Source organism: Zingiber officinale, chromosome 3A (assembly GCF_018446385.1).
Source record: "Zingiber officinale cultivar Zhangliang chromosome 3A, Zo_v1.1, whole genome shotgun sequence".
NCBI classification, from domain to species: domain Eukaryota; kingdom Viridiplantae; phylum Streptophyta; class Magnoliopsida; order Zingiberales; family Zingiberaceae; genus Zingiber; species Zingiber officinale.
In genome coordinates, this window is record NC_055990.1 from 66,199,816 (window position 1) to 66,223,187 (window position 23,372).

Sequence of the window (23,372 nt, forward strand, 5' to 3'; positions counted from 1 at the left end):
GATTGTTAAGGACATGATATGATAGTTATGCATGATAAGTTATTTTATGATTTGTACCAAGGGTGGGCTCCGTAAACGCCCCGGGGTCGATGGAGTAAGACTCGGGCCTCGTCAGTAATGGGCCTTTGAGTGCCCTAGGTCGATGGAGTAAGACTCGGGCCTAGTATGTATGCATGGTAGGGCTCAAGACTTGCTACCTTGGACCTACGCATTATGTATGTGGTACAAATCGGGATCCCAAATGATGATGATATTAATTTCAAGTACTATTAAGTATAAGTTTTCAAATTCACGATGCATTGCCTACATTCATATGTGCTTGAATTATATGATGATATGATATAATGTCATGTGATATTATGATATGAATATGATGCCCTTGTATGTCTCATGCTTGTGATTTATTTGTTTTATGATATGATATTCATGCTTCTATGAAATGATATGTGAATAAGAAATATGCATGATATGTTTGAATAGAATGATATGTTATGTTATGATTAGTTGAGACGATGATATGTTGATCCATTCTTGATATACGATGATTCTCGGTTTTAGTGAGTAGGAAATGAACTTACTGAGCCATGAGTGCTCATAGCTTACTTTCCTTGTACCGCAGATAAAAGAGAAAGCTGGATGTACAACGGAGCAGCAGGAGGAGCAGATAGTGATGTGTGTGGTGGTGGCTCGGCTAGGACGATTCGGACAAATTAATATTTTTAGTTATAAGTTCAATATATGCACATTTGAACAAATCAGAATATGTGATATTATGCTTAATAAATTAAATTCTTTAAAGTTTTTATTCTTCCGCTGTTATAACTAAAGCATGTACGTAAGTAGTATAAGATCGTAGCGCCGCCCTTTGGTAAGAAGGGTGGGCGTTACATGGCAGCACCATTTCTTTGTGTGGATCAACAGGACTGTGCTAGGAATTAAGGTAAGGTATTGAATTGTTGTTCGTGTGTAGATTGTTAGGTATACGCATTGGATTAGGTTTATGTGTAGGTAATTGATCTTAGTTGTAGATCATAGTATAATTTTGATTACATGTTCATATGTAGGTTTGATTAGAATTTGTAATTAGTTGTTGATTGTGATTAGATTTATTTGCTTAGATTAATCTAATGGAATGATTAGGTTAAGGCAATTAACCCTAGTCAACTATTGGATCTAATCTAAGTTTAGATTTCTAATCTAATTGGTGATTAGGGATTAGGTAACTAAGTAGGTTGTGATTGATGTGATTAGGGTTTTGCCCTAATTTAGTTTTAGGGATTTGATTTAGCTATTCATTTGGATTTAGCTAAATAATATATATATATTGTTTAATGTAGGACTCTGATTCGAGACGGGCGTCTCGACTTCGGATTTGGCGTGATACTACCTGCTATTTGAGGCGGTTACCCTTTGACTTATCTTTTCGATATTATCTTATGATATGTATAGTTTATATATAATTACTAGTGATGGGTAGTTTAGAACTTTCCCTAGGTTTAGTTTAGTTGATACCTGATACATGCTTCTACTATTAGCTGTTATACATTAGTCTGGCATGCTTTTCTTTCTAGTTATGTTTATCTGTGTTCATAGAGATAGAAGTATTTATTGTGCTTCCCTCTATACTGGATTAGATGATAGATATGTTGGATATGTGATGTTGGATTCATGTTGTTTGTTGTCATGGTTATATATGTGTTTACCTTTTTGGCACCTATACATATGGAGGAGGATATGTTCAGGTATGACATACTTTAGCCACATGCTCCATATTGTATGATTGCATGCTGGGCGATTGATGACTCCATTATTGTTGAGCTGGTCGGCTGGCTACATGGGCCTGCACACAACGTGATCACTGCATGGGTAGTGGCACAACACTCAGGGTGTGTATGGTAGGTTGCTCGGTGGTGCTCCGCTAGGACGCTCATGGGTAGCGTGACAGGAGCGTGGTAGCACGCTAGGGTCCCTCCCCGTCATTGCGTATTGGGAGATGAGAGCATTGCGCTCCCTCACTATTTTTGAGGTAGGAGGATAGGTGTACTCCGACAGCATCCCATCCACTCGGTCACTTTTCAGGGGTAGTGACGCCATAGTGCATGGTGTCACAGCCCTACCCACTCGGTCTCACCATTGTGTGTGAGATGGCTGACTGGCGTCAGGGGTGACCATGCCATATTGCATCATATACACAGATTGCATTTATTGTGATTGTTGCATATTGGATGATGCATTTTGGTGACTGCATATGATTGACATGCATACAGGCTATATACTTATTTGCTTTGACTATTTTTATCTGTGTATGTTCAAAGTCAGTTGCATAAGCCTCGCAGTTGAGTACAGTTTATTTCAGTTATGCATTCCTTATTATTCTTGCAGTAGACTGTATTATTTGCTTATTGTTGGTTACTGCAGTTTATTCAGTTATGCATACCTGTTATACTGTTAGGAGACTGTACCATATGTTATACTATTAGGATATTGTACCGTAGGATTGTCGCTGGTAGTTATATGTTGATGTACATATCTATTGGATTACCTGCTGAGTTCTTTGGACTCACACCATTATATTACTACCTTTCAGATTGATGCCGTCGAGAGATATTCCAGTCGCTAGCCCCTTTATCCCGAGGATTTCCTGTTGTCGGGATATGTTTTGCTTTTGCATCTTATATACTTGTGATGTGGGTTTTGTATTGTGGACTTTATATCAAACACTTGGGTTTACTACTTTTGGTTTTCCGCTGCGGATATTTTCATTACTTCGTAGACTTCGTTTTCTTCGTTGTAGTGGAATAGGAGGTTTTACATATATCTACGATGATTTTATATCGTCTTCCTTTATATAACTGCGTGGATTGTTCATATTATATCTGTGTGGAATGTTGAATATAACTACGTGGATTGTTTACTATTTGTGTGTATTGTTCCGGCCATGTGGGCCGGTGGTTTAGATATATGTATTTCTGGATTCATATTGTCACCCATACAGGGGAGATGCTGCCGAAATTTCTTCTAGCAGGGACTACCTGGGGCGTGACAATTTATTTGGTATCAGAGCGGGTTTGCGATTCCTATTTCAGATTTTTGGTATCAGAGCAGTAAAAGTTCAACGAACTTGTACCTTGGAGTAGGATTCGCCACAGGCTCCGATCCAAGTAAACAACCTGTGTTAGCGTGTGTTTCTTTTATTAATTTCCGCTTCGTTTTACTCAATACGTTTTAAATCGAACGAAATAGCCACGAGCGCTATTCACCCCCCTCTAGTGCTTCTCGATCCAATAATTAATATCAGAGCGGGGTCGCTTCGATTTGGTGCAACCATCAGTCAAGTAAATTTTTTTCATGGTATTTTTTAGACTTTCGAAGTCGATCGGAATCGGTATTCTTGTCGTCTTCCGATGAAGTTTTTCTTAAACCAATTCTTTGCTCAAAGTTGGTGTAACATCACTCGAGTTCATTTTTTTTTATTTTTCAAACCACGCTACTAATCCAGGATCAAGTCTTGGGACATTCTTTTTCTGTCTTTTTGTGCAAGTTTTAAATGCCCCTCCAAGAAGGCTTTAGCACAGTTCGACCCCCACTTTTCACCGGAGACGATTTTGGCTATTAGAAGAATTGGATGGAATACCACCTTAAGACACAAGTCGAGATGTGGGTCATTATCCAAACTGGTCTTGAGCTTCCACGTAACGACACCGGAGAATTAGTTTCATGCACCAACTGGGACACCAGCATAAAAAAGAAGGTTGAAGCTGATGCCAAAGCAACCTGCCTGCTACAATGTGGGTTGACAAAAGAAGAACTGAACAGAGTCGGGTCATTCTCAAGTGCAAAAGAGTTGTGGAACAAACTAATCGAGCTGCACGAGGGCACCTCCGATGCTAAAGTAAGTAAGCGCGACTTAATTTTCAATAAATTATACAATATTAAAATGCAGGAAGGTGAGATGGCCAGCCAGCTCCATGCACGCATCCAAGACCTACTCAACGGGCTTCATGCGATCGGCCAAAGGGTGGAGAACAGGGACATCATAAGGTATGCCTTAAACACCTTTCCAAGGAATACCTTGTGGGCATCCATGGTAGATGCTTACAAGGTTTCCAAGGATCTTTCCTCTATTAAATTAGACGAAATGTTTTCTGAATTTGAGTTGCATGAGCAGATTAATGCACACCTGGTTGAAAAGGGTATAACTTTTGTTGCAGGTACAAGTAGAACGCGCGAACCGACATCAAGACACAAAACCAAACCCAAGTCCAAAGATAAATCAGACACAGAGGACGAAGACGAAGTTACTTCCGAACTGATAAAGCTCGTACAGAAGATATGCAAGTCGAAAAAGGCGACTCAAACGAACACAAAGGACAAGACTAGAGTCACTTGCTACGGCTATAACTAGAAGGGGCACTACAAGCCGGACTGTCCAAATCGAAAGCAATGAAGGAAGAAGGTGTTGCAGGCAACTTGGTCTGAGTCATCAGATAAATCCGGGTGCGACGAAGAAGAACCGACAAGCTTCCTAGCATTGCCAATACAAGTAAACCTTGACGAAACTGAGAGTGAGTCAGACACTGAGTTTGTGCGAAGCCACGGATCCACATTCGTTTCCGAAGGACCGAACCTCACTGTAAGTGCCCTACTCGTCGAAACTCATTTAGATGAATTGCAAGAATTAGTATCTTACTTGTTAAAAAAATTGGCAAAATCCAACATCCGGGTCAAGTCGCTCCAAAAGGAGGTAACAGCCCTTAAGGAAGCGATTGACTCGAGTTCTTTAACTAAGCAAGTTCAAATTGGAAGTTCAACTCAAGTCCAACAACTTGAGAAAGAAAATTCCAATTTGAAAACTCAAATTAAAGAACTCAAGGACACGTTGGAACTATTCACCATGGGTTCCAAGAATCTGGATCTAATTCTTGGAAAACAGCGAGTCGTTTACAACAAGTCCGGACTTGGATTCAAAACCAAAAGTAAGTATAAATCATATCTATCTCTAGTAAATAGAAATAATAGAAACATAATTCAAGCATGGGTCCCCAAGTCAAACTTGGTTAATCAAGTTGGACCTGGTCACTATTGGATCCCCAAGGATCAGATCCATTTACTTGATAGACCATATTGAGGCTATGATCTAGGGGGAGCTAATAGAAAAACTATCTCAACAAATAGATAAAATTGATTGATGCTTGTTTATTTATTTTCCTTGCAATATACATGTTTAGACTAGGATAGCTTAAGGATCTAGGCGTAATTTACACTTGCTAGTTAAATCTAAGAGTTTCAAAAATAAAATTAAATATATATTTCTTTGAGCGGTCCTATCTAGGAAGGGGTGCATGATCACATACTCAAGAAGACCTAGAGCCTCGCCCTGACCTGGGAATCAATCATGGAAAGACATATTTAATTGACTAATTAGAAAACCTAATTTTAACTCAAAAGTAAATTAATCCTTAGAAATAACCTAAAGTAAGATAATCATCTCACAAAATTACTTAAGATTACCTGATTGATAACTTAGAATCGGATGAGATGGATCTAGGTTGAACTTAGTCAAAATCAACAAAACCTAATTAATTTAATTAATTCCAATAAGTCAATAATGTAAAATCATTTAAAACTCATTTTAAAAATTATTTGAAAAATCTTTAAAAAAAACTCATTTTAAGAATTATTTGAACAATCTTTTAAAAATCTTTTTAAAAAAACTCATTTTACAAATTATTTGAAAAATCTTTTAAAAATCTTTTTAAAAAACTCATTTTAAAAATCCTTTGAAAACTATTTTAAAAAACTTATTTTAAAACTCTTTTAAAAATCTTTTTTTTAAAAAAAACTCATTTTAAAAATTATTTGAAAAATCTTTTAAAAATCTTTTAAAAAAACTCATTTTAAAAATTATTTGAAAAATCTTTTAAAAAAAACTCATTTTAAAAATGTAACGCCCACCCTCCTAGTACTCTCTAGGGTGAACGATATTTATCTATGAACTTTACTTACCCAGTGTTGCTTATGCTAATGATAGTAGTGTTGGAAATGGGGATAGTGGGGAACGTGGCCCATGTTCCCCACTACTCATAATGGAAAAGGTTCATTATGCCCCTGGTTTATTTCCCTATATAAAGGGGATGCGTCCAAGGATCAGAGGGGATAATCAGGGTGTGTTGGTGACGAGAGTAAGAGGTGAATATCCAAGGCGGTGAGATTTGGTTTGTGGAATTGCGGAGGGCTTCCCGATCTTGTGATCGCTCTTCCGACAGCGAGTTTTCGCTATTGCTGATTGCGGATCTGCAGGAGATCGCTGCAAGTTTTTACTGCTTTATTTTATTCATCTATCATGCATTTAGAATAAAGATCTACATTAGTATCAGAGCACGTAGTTGTTTATAAATGCATGATAAAACCTTGCGTTGAAGTCACGACCGATGTGTTACAAGAAAAGCCAAGGCTGATGACTCTGTGTTGCGACAAAGGCTTGCCGACGACAACGTCTCAAAAAAAGGATGTAGTCAGCGACAAAGTCTCTTGCCGGAGGACACATTGCTGCTGCTCTGATGGATTTTGTTGCTTGCTGCCAACACATGACTAGATCGCATTTATGTCGCGATCTTCCCCAATGGCCGACACCATAGGCTTTGAGGGAACAGAGTTTGTCTCCGATGGTTGCCGACAATAAGGTCACAAAGAGACTTGCGACTGGGTTGCAGTTCGGTGATCGAGTCATTTTTGCCAATGTTAGCGTTGTTGCCCAGGATTGAAAATCGCGACGATTTCGTGATTTTCATTAGAGGCGTCAAAGGTATTCAGGCCGGTCGACGATGCATCAGTGGCCTGCTAGCGACCGTGTCCATCGTGGTTGCGTGGCATGTGCAGCATGTCTAGCGTGCGAATGTGGGCAGCAATGCGGCGGAGAAAACGGCGATGCGAAGAAATAACGAAGCACAGTAACGTGAGGAAAAGTTTGATTTAAATAAATCAAATAAAAAAACGTGAGCAAAAATGTCGCATGCAGTTTAAAAAAAAATGAAACTTTTTTGTTTTGATTTTTTTATGCAAAAATTTTTTTTTGCTTACGTGTTTTAAAAAAAAAATTAAAAAAATTTGCATGCGTACTGTACATGTTAATGTATGCCTACCGTAACAGTATTTTTAATTTGGGTGCATGCAATAATTAATTGAATATTAGTTTCAATTAATTCCCATTTATAATAAATGGTCTAGAGTAATTTTGGTCCATTTAGATCTGGTTCAGGTTTAAATCATTAGTTGGTTTAACCGAACCAATATGATCCAAACCGAAATCAATTTGGGTTGATTAATTGGACTTAGACCAAATATGATCAAACGACTAGATTTATTCTAATGGGTCAGATTTAATCAAAACAATTAGATTTGTTCTAATTGGTTGGACTTAAACCAATGGGCATTGGTTTGATCAAATGGACCTGAGTTTGATCAATAAGTCTGAAATTGATAGAAATGGACTTAGAGAAAAAGTAACAGAACATAGGTAAAAAAAACCCTGTCTAATTAGATTAGTTCTAATTAAAGACAATGGATCGAGCTTAGGATCTGGATCCCTAATCAACCAATCCAATGGGTCTGACCAATTAGATTAGTTCTAATTGTCGACTTAAACTCCTGAAAATCGAGAAGATTTGTTTTTCTTGATTTATTATGTTGGTACTATTCCTGTATAAATTGAAATAAGCCGGTTTTGTACTGGTTAGTCGGTTTTGTACTGACTTATTTATTTTCAATTTTTCAGATGGCACGGACAATTACCACATTGACTCGTCGCGAAGTGCGACGAAATCAGCTCAGGGAGGAGATTCAAGAGATGGAGTATAACTCTGCTTATGGAGTCAACGGACACATTGGACGGCTTGACTGTTTTAGAAACTTGAACGAGAAGAGTTTCGAGTCCTGGACAGTTATAGGATTTGGGATTTGATGCAATCATTGCCAGAAAATCCTAGGATGATAGCAGACTATATTTGGGGCATCATCAAGGACGCGTCACATATTCTGTATTATGTGAGGAGCTTCTTCATCATTTGACTGAAGAGGATCCAGAAGAGTTTGAAGAAGACCCGGAAATGATCAAGGAGGAACCAGAAGAGGATCCAATTGTGGATCCAATAGAGAACCTTGAAGCTGTCCTGCCTGTGATTACCCCAAATGAGTCCAGGCTGAGAGGGATTATTGTGGCCACTGCACTAGTGTCTATCCTAGTGGGAGTGGTAGTTGCCTATCTAGTTTATTAGAATTCTGTTATTTTTATTATCGTTTTGTATGAACAATAGTTAGTCCATTTTATTCATGTTAGTTAGTTATATGTTAACAATTTGCAGCATAAGTTTATGTTAACGATGTGTTCATTTATTTATGTTGTTTGCTTGACATGATGCATGATTAGTTCATGATGTATTAAATGATTAGTTCATTTAATTAAAAAAACATGATATATTAAATGATTAGTTCATTTAATTAAAGAATTCATGATATTAAAAATGATTAGTTTATTTGTTGGGATGTATGTAATAGAATTGATTAATATTAATTTGATTGGTCATACGAATGATGAGTGAAAAATAGTTGTCACTTGATTTTGTAAACCAACTCAAAGTAATATTAAGTCAATCATAAATTGTATACATATGATATACACTGAATACTAAATAATGTGTTTATTTATGATAGATTATGACAACCAAAAACATAATAGCTGAACTCAACAAAGGTGAAAAACTTAATGGGGATAACTACAAGATCTGGCACCTCAGGATACAATATGTACTTGAGGAACAAGAAGTTCTAGAGGCTATAAATCAGGTTATGGAAGTACCTGTAGATGGTCCCACTGCATAACACAGACTAGATCTTGATGCATATAAGGCATGGAAGAAAAAGGACTCCACTGCAAAAGGTATATTGATTAGTTCAATGATAGACGACCTAGCTTTTGAATATGAGTCACATCTTACGGCTCATGAAATCTGGGTTGCCCTTAAAGAAAAATATAGTGGAGTAAGTCTAAGCAAGCTTCGCCAGCTAACAATCAAGTTTGACAGCTACAAAAAGCGTCCGAATGTATCAATGGTTCAACACCTCATGGAGATATCGAATATGATTCGGGAGCTTAAAATTGCTGGTCATGAGTTGACTGATGAACAACAGGTTCAAGTAGTTATTCGTTCACTTCCAGATTCTTGGGAGACCATGAAGCAGACCTTAACTCAGAGTGAGAGTATCAAGACTTTCACTGATGTCTCACGCCATGTAGAATTGGAGGCGGAGAGAGTTGAATCCACAAGGATTTTTGGACAAGCCTATGTGGCTGTAGGTTCTGCAGGATCATATGGATCCAAGAAAAAGAAATGGTTCAAGAAAGGGAAGGGAAAGAAGAAGGAAGCTGCTGTTGTGGGACAGGGCCCAATCAATAAGATAGTCAAGAAGACTGGAAAGAAACCTAAAAACAAGTTGACTTGTTTTAACTGTGGCAAAAAGGGCCACTTTGCTCGGGAGTGCACTGAGCCAAAAAAGGTAAATCCAAGTGTGTCTTCTTTTCAAGAGCATTTTGTTGCTAGTTCAGTGTTGTTAGCTGATTCTTATCCTTTGTGAATTATAGATTCGGGAGCAACCAACCATGTAGCTCGGGAACGAGTTACATTTGTTGAGTATCGTCAGGTACCAACTGGCAACAAGTGGATCTATGTGAGAAATATGTTAGCTAGAGCCCTAGATCCAATCATTTGATGATTGTATTTTGGACTTATTGTATCATATTCTATATAAATAAAGGCATTTGGATTTTTGGTTATTATACTTATTTGTATTGGTGCCAAATAAACTAAGTATAATAATGTCCTTGAGTAGACGGTTCTCACCTATATCAATCGGTTAGTTGAATCGATAGTGAGATGATATAGGGAACACTACTCTTAATCATTCCTAGTCGAGTATTAACATTCAGGGACAATGTTAATGCAATAAGACTAGCATGTAGGTCAACTCGATGACTTGATCTCACAAGTCATGGATATATAGATATCAAATTGACACATGGGTATACATTAGAGAATGTATACTGAATGACCCGCCATGAGAAAGTATCATGGATCGTTATATGAGTGTCATATACTTTCTCATGTGGCTATTAGTATGACTACTAGTCCTTAGACCTGAAGTCACCATGGATCCCTACATAAGGAGTTATGTACTTTGGTTTCATCAAACGTCACCCGTAACTGGGTGGACTATAAAGGCGATTACTGGATATGTAACAAATTATGCAGAGGAATGTGAGTGATGTAGATGGGATCTATCCCTCCTATATGACGGGAGAGACATCAGTATTCTTGATAGAGTGAGACCACGAAGTGCATGGCCATGCCCAAATGAGTCAATTTAGTATATTGAGCTCATTTAATTTAGTGAGTCTACTTGGAGTTCAAGATTTAGATTGGTCAGAGGATGACACGGTCTATGCCTCACATTAACCAATCTAGATGTCTAGGATAGAAGGACACTTGTCATATATTGTGAGGAGTCACAATTAGTAGTCACAAGGTGATGTTGGATCTCAACATTCTTGTAACTTGGGTAGTAATGATGTGTTGCTAGATACCGCTCATTACTTATGCTCCTAAATGGGTTTAGGGCATTGCCAACGTTACAAGAACCTATAGGGTCACACACTAAGGACAATTAGATGGAGATTAGGTTCATATGATGAACCAAGAGGATTAGATTCATTTGATGAATCAAATTGGATTAAGAGTAATCCTAATTGGGCTAACTTGAGTTGGACTCAAGTGGATTCATGTATTCAATGAGTCTAATTTAGATTATGACTCATTAAATCAACTTAATTTAATGAATTAGATTCATTATATTAAGTTGGCTTGAATCAAATGGTTGGATTCGATCAACCATGGAAGAGATTTGGTCAAGTTTGACTTGACTTGAGAGGAAGATAAAAGTCAAGTTTGACTTGACTTTATGCCACCTCATTGGTGAGTTGATATTGATGTGGACCAATGATGTTACTCCACATCATCATGGGTGCCACCTCATGGAAGTTACAAAGCCATTTTCTTTAATAGCTTCACATTAATTGCACTTAATGCAATTTTTGGGAGTTACACAACTTGAAAGTGGCCGGCCACTTTTGAATGGGAATCAAATTGATTTTCCTCATTCAAGTGCATTATTCCTTCTTCTTCCTCTTGGAGCTCTCTTCCTCTCCCTCTCCTCCTCAACTTGGCCGAACCACACATAGGTGCTAGCACACCTCTTTGTGTGTTTCTCCACCTACGAGTCCGTGTGGATACTTCTAGAGGAGTATCTATCTTGATACTTTTGAGATCCGGCATCGTTTGGACCAGCGGGAACGCGAAGGGCTTCGCTTCAAAGGTATAACTCGTTTCATGTAGATCTAGGAGTAGATCTAAGTAGGAACTCGTACTCGTAATTTTATTTTGAAATCTTTTCTTCGCACGAGATCCGTTGGCTGGGGTGATTCGGGGTTTCCGCGACGCGAAAAAGCGGTTTTCGCGGCCCGAAAAATCCAACAGTGGTATCAGAGCCGCGTGCGAAGACTTGTACAAGTTTAATTAGTATTTTTATGAAAAATATGCATACTATAATATTCTGTGAATTTCCTAATTTTTATGATTTTATGGGTATTTTTCTCGTAGAAGCGAAGCACAAGTGTTTTTTCCACTTGTAGGCTTCGACTACCGAGAAGAATTTTCTGAAACGGCAATGTTTCGACCCAAATCGTTTTGGGACAGCGGACTAAGGTGCTCTTGGATCGCTTAGGAGCAACTCGCGATGGTTAGATCGCGGGTAGGGGTACTACCCCTAACCCCGCAAGGGGATTTGCTCCGCGATTGCGCCCGAAATCGCTAATCGGGACCGTCGGGAAAAATTTACTCATAAAATCTGTAAAATTATAAAAAAATTACATAAAATTATGAAAAATATATAATTTTGAATTATATATTAATTTTGTGATAGTCATGGCCCAAATGACCAAAATTAGATTTGGAAATTGTGTTGTAATTTATAATACGGCTTGCGTGCCGTTATGTGATATGCGTGCTGTATTTAATTTTATTTTTATTTATTTTATTTTTCGCCACCTGCGCATCATGCCTCCCTTTTATTCTGGTTGTAAATTAGATTTAGACTCGAATGTAACTCTAGTTTCAAAATTTTAATGTAAATTTTGAAGCGGTGGAAGGTCCACACGAGACGGAGTTACGAGGAGGACGCGAGCAACACAAGGTGGTCAAAGGAAGAAGCTTGAGAAGTTGTTGACCTTAGGTTGATCATCCGATCTTCTCATTGGCTTGAGAAGATCGTAGTAGGGCCATGACACAATCATAAAATAATTTAATTAATTGCTTATATGTATGTGATGCATGCTAGTTAATTAAGTAATTAATTAGTGCCTAGCGATTAGATTTGATCTAAATCGTGCACATGATGCACCCTTCGATTGGATTAGATCTAACGAGTATATGATACTCATCATCGTTTAGATTAGATCTAAAACGCGTCAACTCGTAATGCCTACCATGCCGTGATACCTACCACTACCTCGATCGCATGCTGTTGTTGAATCTGCCAAAGCAGAGCAATACATACTATCTTGGTAGGGTACGGAGGGACAATCTTGGTCCCGCCTATCAACGCATGGGTGAATACAAACTCAATTAGATTGAGTATTCCTAGTTTACTCGGTTGGATCGAGTACAACTATAGGCATTCTTCCAATGGTTGGAAATGTAGGACAAAATCATGTTTATATTAATTCTCGGGCGTATTAGCCAAAGCTAACTCGAGTTTTAATATAAATGCGGATTTTATCCTATAAACAAGAGTTGCATAGAGATGTAATTGGTAATCGTTACCTACCGATCATACTAAATCTTGGGCGTTTTAGCCAAAGCTAACTCAAGGGTTAGTATGATGTGGATCTTGTCCCACATGAATTATAGAATTCAGTGGGAGCATCATTTAGTTAAAGGCCTAATTAAATGATTTAGAATATGATATTTATTTCTACTTTTATTTCTGTTGTAGATTACCATGACGTCGAATACGAACACCTTCTCCCTGCGATCTGTCCTTGAGAAGGACAAGCTCAACGGAGCAAATTTCCTGGACTGGTACAGGAACCTGAGAATAGTTCTCACTCAGGAACGCAAACTGTACGTTCTGGAGCAGCCCATTCCGGAGGCTCCTCCCGCCAATGCCCCGCGAGCTGACAAAGATGCTTACAAGAAGCATCAAGATGACGCATTAGATGTGTCATGTCTAATGCTCGCGACCATGAACTCTGAGCTTCAGAAGCAACACGAGTTAATGGGTGCTTACGATATGGTTGAACATCTTCGTCAACTGTATCAAGGTCAAGCGAGGCATGAGAGATTTGAGATCTCAAGGGCACTGTTTCAGTGCAAGATGTCAGACGGGGCCCCAGTAGGCCCATATGTACTCAAAATGATTGGGTACATTGAGAACCTCCAAAGGTTGGGGTTCCCTCTTGGCCAAGAGCTGGCTACTGACCTGATCTTGCAATCCTTGCCGGATAGCTATAGTCAATTCGTTCTAAATTACAATATGAACGAGATTGACAAGCCACTGCCCAACCTGCTTAGCATGTTAAGAACTGCTGAGCTAAACCTTAAGAAGGCTAAGCCCAACAAGTCCCAAGTCAAGGGCAAAGGCAAGGCACTGAAGCCTAAACGAGGGGTCACCAAGGATGCTACCTGCTTCCACTGCGGTCAGACCGGGCACTGGAAGAGGAACTGCAAGGTATACTTGGAGGATCTTAAGAAGAAGCGAAGTGAGACTTCCACTTCAGGTATATATGTTATAGAAGTCAATCTATCTATTTCTACATCTTGGGTATTAGATACTGGATGTGATTCTCACATTTGTACTGATGTGCAAGGGCTGAGAAATAGCAGGGCATTGACAAAGGGCGAGGTGGACCTACGAGTAGGCAATGGAGCACGGGTTGTTACTGTTGCTGTAGGGACTTACTTTTTATCTCTGCCCTCTGGGCTTGTACTAGAGTTAGTCGATTTTTGTTATGTGCCTGCATTAACTAAGAACATTATATCAGTTTCTTGTTTGGACAAGAAAGGTTTCTCGCTTACTATAAAGAACAAATGTTGTTCCGTCTATTTAAACGATATGTTCTATTGTAGTGCACCTCTGATAAACGGACTCTATATTCTATATCTTGAGAGCCCTATCTATAACATAAATACCAAGAGGTTTAAGTCAAACGACATGAACCAAACCTACCTCTGGCACTGTCGCTTAGGTCATATAAATGACAAGCGCTTATCCCAGCTCCATAAGGATGGTTTGCTGGACTCATTTGATTTAGAATCATATGAGATATGCAAGTCATGCCTACGAGGCAAGATGACCAAGACTCCCTTTAGTGGGCACAACGAAAGAGCGACTGATTTGTTAGGACTCATACATAGTGATGTATGTGGCCCTTTCAATGTTGCTGCTAAAGGCGGTTATAGGTACTTCATCACATTTACTGATGATTTCAGTAGATATAGTTATGTGTACTTGATGACACATAAGTCTGAATCCTTTGAAAAGTTCAAATAATTCAAGAATGAAGTACAGAACCAGCTTGGCAAGAGTATTAAGATACTTTGATCCGATCGAGGTGGAGAATACCTTAGCCATGAGTTTCGTGACTATCTAGCAGAGTGTGGGATCCTATCCCAACTCACTCCTCGTGGAACACCACAGTGGAATGGTGTATCCGAAAGGAGGAATCGTACCTTATTAGATATGGTACGATCTATGATGAGTCACACAGATCTTCCAACATACCTTTGGGGCTATGCTCTAGACACGGCAGCTTTTATACTCAACCGAGTTCTATCCAAGGTCGTGATAAAGACACCATATAGGATATGGACTGGGAGAGATGCCCAGGTGTCTTTCATGAGGATTTGGGGTTGTGAGGCTTACGTTCGACGTCAAGTCTCAGACAAATTAGGACCCAAATCTGACAAGTGCTACTTTATTGGATATCCCAAGGAAACTAAGGGATATTACTTCTACATTCCCAGTCAGCACAAGGTAGTTGTGGCAAAGACTGGGGTCTTTCTAGAAAGGGACTTTGTTTCTAGAAAGACTAGTGGGAGCGCGTTCGATCTTGAAGAAGTTCAAGATGCGAACAATAGCACTGATGCCTCGATGGAAATTGAACTGGAACCACAAAGTGTTGTGGATGATGTTGTTCCACAAAGAGTTGAGGAACAACAACCAGTTCAAGTGGAAATACCTCTTCGCAGGTCTGATAGGGTACGTCGTCAGCCTGAGAGATACTCATTTCTCTTGTCTGACCATGATGACATTGTGATCATAGAGGATGAGCCTACCACCTATCAAGAAGTTGTGATGAGACCAGATTCTGAGAAATGGCTAGAGGTCATGAGATTCGAGATGGAATCCATGTACACCAACCAAGTATGGACTTTGGTTGATCCACCTGAAGGGGTAAAACCCATTGGGTGCAAGTGGGTCTTTAAGAGAAAGACTGACATGGATGGACTTATCTATAAGGGTCGCTTGGTAGCTAAAGGTTTCAAGCAGATTCATGGTATTGACTATGATGAAACCTTTTCTCCAGTAGCGATGTTTAAGTCCATTCGGATCATGCTTGCTATTGCAGCTTACCACGATTATGAGATCTGGAAGATGGATGTCAAAACTATGTTTCTGAATGGAAACCTACTCGAGGATGTGTACATGACACAACCTGAGGGTTTTGTAGATCCACAGCATACTAGCAGAGTATGCAAGCTGCATAGGTCCATTTATGGACTAAAGCAAGCTTCTCGAAGCTGGAATCTTCGATTCGATGATGCAATCAAACAGTTTGGTTTCATCAAGAATGAAGATGAACCTTGTGTCTACAAGAAGGTTGTAGAGAACACAGTTGTCTTCCTCATATTGTATGTGGATGACATACTGCTCATTGGGAAGGACATCCCTATGCTTCAGTCTGTCAAGACCTGGCTAGGGAGTTGCTTCTCAATGAAGGACTTAGGTGAGGCATCCCGCATTCTAGGGATACAGATCTATAGAGATAGATCTAAGAGATTGCTTGGCCTAAGTCAGAGTACATATATTAACAAGGTACTCCTTCGGTTTGCCATGCAGAACTCCAAGAAGGGATTTCTGCCGATGTCACATGGTGTGAGTCTTTCGAAGACTCAAAGTCCCTCTTCTAGAGAGGAGAGAGACCGCATGGATCAGATCCCTTATACCTTAGCCATAGGATCAATCATGTATGTCATGCTATGTACTCGACCTGATGTGTCGTATGCTTTGAGTATGACGAGCAGATACCAGTCAGATCCAGGTGAAAGTCACTGGATAACGGTCAAGAATATTCTTAAGTACTTAAGAAGGACTAAAGAATATTTCTTGATATATGGAGGCAATGATGAGCTAGCTGTAAAGGGTTACAGTGATGCTAACTTCCAGACCGACCAGGATGACTATAGATCACAGTCAGGGTTCGTATTTTGCATTAATGGTGGTGCTGTGAGCTGGAAGAGTTCAAAGCAGGACACAGTAGCTGATTCTACGATAGAGGCCGAGTATATTACTGCATCAGAGGCAGCAAAGGAGGCAGTTTGGATTCGCAAGTTCATCACTGAACTTGGGGTGGTTCCTAGCATTGCTGACCCTATTGAGCTCTATTGTGACAACAATGGAGCTATAGCACAGGCGAAGGAACCTCGCTCACACCAGCGGACCAAACACATACTACGGCGCTTCCATCTCATTCGAGAGATCATCGATTGAGGAGATGTGAAGATTTGCAGAGTACCTACAGAGGCTAACATCGTAGATCCCTTGACCAAGGCTTTAGCACAGAAGAAGCATGATGGTCACACTAGGTCATTTGGGCTTAGAGCCTATACTGATTGGCACTAGTGCTAGTGGGAGATTGTTAGATAGAGCCCTAGAGCCAATCATTTGATGATTGTATTTTGGACTTATTGTATCATATTCTATATAAATAAAGGCATTTGGATTTTTGGTTATTATACTTATTTGTATTGGTGCCAAATAAACTAAGTATAATAATGTCCTTGAGTAGACAGTTCTCACCTATATCAATCGGTTAGTTGAATCGATAGTGAGATGATATAGGGAACACTACTCTTAATCATTCCTAGTCGAGTATTAACATTCAGGGACAATGTTAATGCAATAAGACTAGCATGTAGGTCAACTCGATGACTTGATCTCACAAGTCATGGATATATAGATATCAAGTTGACACATGGGTATACATTAGAGAATGTATACTGAATGACCCGTCATGAGAAAGTATCATGGATCGTTATATGAGTGTCATATACTTTCTCATGTGGCTATTAGTATGACTACTAGTCCTTAGACCTGAAGTCACCATGGATCCCTACATAAGGAGTTATGTACTTTGGTTTCGTCAAACGTCACCCGTAACTGGGTGGACTATAAAGGCGATTACTGGGTATGTAACAAATTATGCAGAGGGATGTGAGTGATGTAGATGAGATCTATCCCTCTTATATGACAGGAGAGACATCGGTATTCTTGATAGAGTTAGACCACGAAGTGCATGGCCATGCCCAAATGAGTCAATATAGGATATTGAGCTCATTTGATTTAGTGAGTCTACTTGGAGTTCAAGATTTAGATTGGTCAGAGGATGACACGATCTATGCCTCACATTGACCAATCTAGATGTCTAAGATAGAAGGACACTTGTCATATATTGTGATGAGTCACAATTAGTAGTCACAAGGTGATGTTGGATCTCAACATTCTTGTAACTTGGGTAGTAATGATGTGTTGCTAGATACCGCTCATTACTTATGCTCCTAAATGGGTTTAGGGCATTGCCAACGTTACAAGAACCTATAGGGTCACACACTAAGGACAATTAGATGGAGATTAGGTTCATATGATGAACCAAGAGGATTAGATTCATTTGATGAATCAAATTGGATTAAGAGTAATCCTAATTGGGCTAACTTGAGTTGGACTCAAGTGGATTCATGTATTCAATGAGTCTAATTTAGATTATGACTCATTAAACAACTTAATTTAATGAATTAGATTCATTATATTAAGTTGGCTTGAATCAAATGGTTGGATTCGATCAACCATGGAAGAGATTTGGTCAAGTTTGACTTGACTTGAGAGGAAGATAAAAGTCAAGTTTGACTTGACTTTATGCCACCTCATTGGTGAGTTGGCATTGATGTGGACCAATGATGTTACTCCACATCATCATGGGTGCCACCTCATGGAAGTTACAAAGTCATTTTCTTTAATAGCTTCACATTAATTGCACTTAATGCAATTTTTGGGAGTTACACAACTTGAAAGTGGCCGGCCACTTTTGAATGGGATTCAAATTGATTTTCCTCATTCAAGTGCATTATTCCTTCTTCTTACTCTTGGAGCTCTCTTCCTCTCCCTCTCCTCCTCAACTTGGCCGAACCACACGTAGGTGCTAGCACACCTCTTTGTGTGTTTTTCTCCACCTACGAGTCCGTGTGGATACTTCTAGAGGAGTATCTATCTTGATATTCTTGAGATCCGGCACCGTTTGGACGAGCGGGAACGCGAAGTGCTTCGCTTCAAAGGTATAACTTGTTTCATGTAGATCTAGGAGTAGATCTAAGTAGGAACTCGTACTCATAATTTTATTTTGAAATCTTTTCTTCGCACGAGATCCGTTGGCTAGGGTGATCCGGGGTTTCCGCGACGCGAAAAAGCGGTTTTCGCGGCTCGAAAAACCCAACAAAATAATGCAAGAGTTGAAGTCAAAGGAGTCGGCACTTGCAAACTCAACATACGTGGTGGTAGAGGTTTATTTCTACATGATGTCCTGTATGCTCCTGAAATTTGACGAAATCTTGTTTCCGTTACGTGTCTTCTTGATTTAGGGTATTGTATTAATTTTTACAGTCGGTCTATTGAACTTAAGATTGACTCAGTGTCAATCGGATATGGTTTTTTAACAAATGGTTTTATGGTTCTTGATATAGAACCATATGTCAAATATGCTATTGATGGTTATTTTTCAAACATTACTTTAACTAGTGATGCAAATATAACTGATGAGGTTTGGCATGCTAGATTAGGACACATAGGACAAGAACGTATGAATCGGTTAGCTAGAGAGGGTCTATTGGGAACTCGAGCTAAGATTCAAATGTCTATATGTGAGCATTGTCTTGCTGGAAAAGTAACTAGGAAACCATTTGGTAAGGCTATTAGATCTGAATCAACATTGCAGTTAATTCATTCAGACATTTGTGGTCCAATGAATGTGAAGGCTAGACATGGAGCTTCCTATTTCATTACATTTATTGATGATTTCTCTAGGTTCGGTCATGTATATTTGATTTCTCACAAATCTGAAGCATTAGATTGCTTCATTCGTTATATGAACGAAGTTGAGAATCAAACGGAACGTAAAGTTAAGGCTTTATGCACTGACCGTGGAGGGGAGTATTTGTCTGATATGTTCAAGACAATATGTAATGATAGAGGGATTATTAGACAGATGACAATCCCTGGAACTCCACAACAAAATGGGGTAGCTGAAAGAAGAAATAGGACTCTTCTTGAAATGGTTAGGTCTATGATGGTGCAAGCTAATTTGTCAATCTCTTATTGGGAAGATGCATTATTAACTGCAACCTATATACTTAACAAAGTGCCTTCAAAGTCAGTTCCATCTACCCCATATGAACGTTGGACAGGCAGAAAACCATATTTGAGTAATTTGAGACCCTGGGGGTCAGCTACTTATGTTCATGACAGTTCTCACAAGTATGGAAAACTAGGGCCTAAGGGTAAGAAATGTATCTTTATAAGATATCATGAGACCTCCAAAGGTTATGTTTTCATAGGTGAGCAACTAGATGGAACCATCTCTGAAATAGACTCGAGAGATGCGACTTTTCTCGAAAAAGAGTTCCCAATCAGACGTAATGTTGATAAAAATGTTCCTCTATTTGAGGAGGATGAGATATTATCAACGAGAGAGGTGTCAAAAGGGATACCTGAGTCTAGTCAACTGAGTGGGAGTGATATGCCGAGTCATGAGTTGACTTCTCAACACCCCAACTTATAGAGAAGTGTTCGTAAGATCAAACCTAAGAAGAGGTTTGATATTGAGAATGAGGCATTGGTAACACTTCCAATTGACTATGACGAACCTCAATCCATTGAGGAAGCATTGGGATATAGAGTTAGAGAAAAATGGAAAGCTGCAATGGTTGAAGAGATGGAGTCCATGATTCAAAATCATGTTTGGGACTTAGTCGATCTTCCTCCGAGCTAAAGGGCTATTGGGAATAAGTGGATTCTCAAAATAAAGAGGAAAGCAGATGGATCGATTAACAGATACAAAGCTCATTTAGTTACAAAAGGATATATCCAAATGGAGGGTATTGACTTTGAAGAGACATTTTCTCCTGTAGTGAAATTTGTATCAATAAGAGTTATTTTGTCCTTTGTGGCACATTATGACTTGGAATTACATCAAATGAATGTAAAAACCGCTTTCCTTAATGGTGATCTTGATGAAAAATCTATATGGTTCAACCAGAAGGTTTCATTGCTGAAGGCCAAGAGCAGAAAGTATGTAGACTTAAAAAGTCTATATATGGGCTAAAGCAAGCATCAAGACAATGGAACATAAGATTTAACGAAGTCGTTTTATCTTATGGTTTTGAGATGATCAATGAGGATCATTGTGTTTTCCTGAAAAGGGAAAAAGGAAAGTATATCATTTTATCATTATATGTTGATGATATGCTGATAGCTGGAAATGACATAGGATATGTGAATGAAGTCAAGGAGTAGTTGTCATCACAATTTGATACAACAGATATAGGAGAAGCTAAATACATCTTAGGGGTGAAGATTATAAGAGATCGTTCTAAAAGACTTTTAGGTTTGTCACAAGAGTCTTATATAAATAAGATGTTACATCATTTCAGCATGTCTAATTGCAACATAGAACATACACCTATTGTGAAAGGTACTGTGTTGAGCAAGAGTATGTGTCCTAAAACTCCAGAGGAAATAGCTGAGATGAATAAAAAATCATATGCCAGTGCTATTGGTAGTTTGATGTACACTATGTTGTGTACATGTCCCGATATCAGCTATGTTGTGGGCTTGGTTAGTCGCTTCCAGTCAAACCCAGGACCGAGACACTGGAAGGCGGTAAAAAGGATATTCATATATCTGAAGGTGACAACAGATTATTGTCTCTGTATTCAAGGATCAGATATGAGTCTGAAAGGTTATTCAGATGCAGATTGGGCTTGAGACCTGGATGATAGAAAATCCACATCAGGGTATGCATTCTTGCTGAATGGTGGCGCCATCTCCTGGAACAGCAAGAAACAAGCTTGTGTAGCTTTGTCGACTATGGAAGCTGAATATATGGCATGCTCAGCAGCTGTGCAAGAAGCAGTCTGGTTGAGAAGGTTTCTGAAGCATCTGAAAATTGATGAAGATAGTGGGAGTCCAATAACTATCTACTGTGACAGTCAAGTTGCAATAGCTTTTTCCAATGATCCCAAATATCATAGCAAAGGCAAGCATATAGAAATTAAATATAATTTTATAAGGGATATTGTGGCTAAAAGAAAAGTCATTCTTGAGTATGTCCCTACACGTGTTATGCTTGCAGATCCTTTTACTAAGCCAATGACTAAAGAGTCATTTAAAGAACATGTAAAGTCTTTGGGACTTCGTAGAATGTAACAATATTGAAATAACAATCAGACTTTGTGTTATGATTGTGTAATTTGTCATAATTTATTCAGTGTATATGTTGTATTTGTTACATTCATATAAGATCTCGGTGAGCATGTTGGTAGGTGGAGATTGGTCCACTCACATGGACAATCATCTCTGTTTGTTAAGTACAAATAGGGGTAAGACCGTTACTTATGAAACAGCTTACGTAGCTGAAATTATGAAATTAGATCCAGATTCATAAGTTGAGGTCGCCATGATAATTGTGTCAAGATGAGATCATTTATGTGTAAATAATGATCTAAGTAAATGAACCCACCATTTACTGAACCTGTTGAAGGCCAAATTAGAATTCATATGTTGAATTCCGGATTAGACGTTAAGTATGTCTAGATCAAAATCTGTACGATGTTAAATTTGAAGACAACATGCGCTCTTTTTTTTTAGTAAAGAGAATAACATCGTAGCATGTGATTCATACCACATGTGTTATTGCGACAATAAAGGTAGTAGGAGAAAGAATCCCTGTTTCTCTACTATGTGAGACCTTTGAGATTATATGTTAATCTCAATTTTTGCCTTAGTGACTATTTAACTGTTTACTTGAAGTTTTAATCAGTGTCTGCTACTTTAGTGTGTATCCTATGGCTATGGATGATTCGGTCTATAGAGCATAACTAGGAAAGCGACTGATTAAAATGAATTGATTCTAGCTAAAAAGGAAGATTAAATATATTTACATCTTTTGTTATTATTCACTGGCCGACCCATTTCTGTTATGTACGGAAATGAATGTGAATATTGGATATGGAACATGCTCATGACATAATGGTCATTATAAGGGATTAAAGATGTTCATATCGATGTAAATGAAAATTATTTAATCTGGGTAAATAGCAAGACATGGATATCTTCAAGATAATGGCTGTGTGTCACTTGAAGATTGGATGGATTCTGGATAAAGGCTATGTGCCACCAGGAAAGAGGCTATGTGCCATGAAGAGTGTGTCTCTAATTTATTTGAGCAGCTAAGCAAAGTGTAACAACTTTATTAGCATTGATTGCTCAACGAGCGGCTAAGTCAAGGTGTAACAATCTTCTTAGCAACTATCGCTCAGTGTGCATGCTGTCGCATGAACCATTTTCTCTAAGTATGGATTGGATGTTCTCATATGGTCTATGTGACCAAACTCTCTAATAGTCTATGTGACTTATTAAGTCTTTGTGACTTACCTGAATGAACTAGTCTTAGTAACTTACCTTGGACGAGTGGGAGATGTTGAAAATGGGGATAGTGGGGAATGTGGCCCATGTTCCCCACTACTCATAATGGAAAAGGTCCATTATGCCCCTGGTTTATTTCCCTATATAAAGGGGATGCCTCCAAGGATCAGAGGGGATAATCAGGGTGTGTTGGAGACGAGAGCAAGAGGTGAATATCCAAGGCAGTGGTATTTGATTTGTGGAATTGCGGAGGGCTTTCCGATCTTGTGATCGCTCTTCCGACAGCGAGTTTT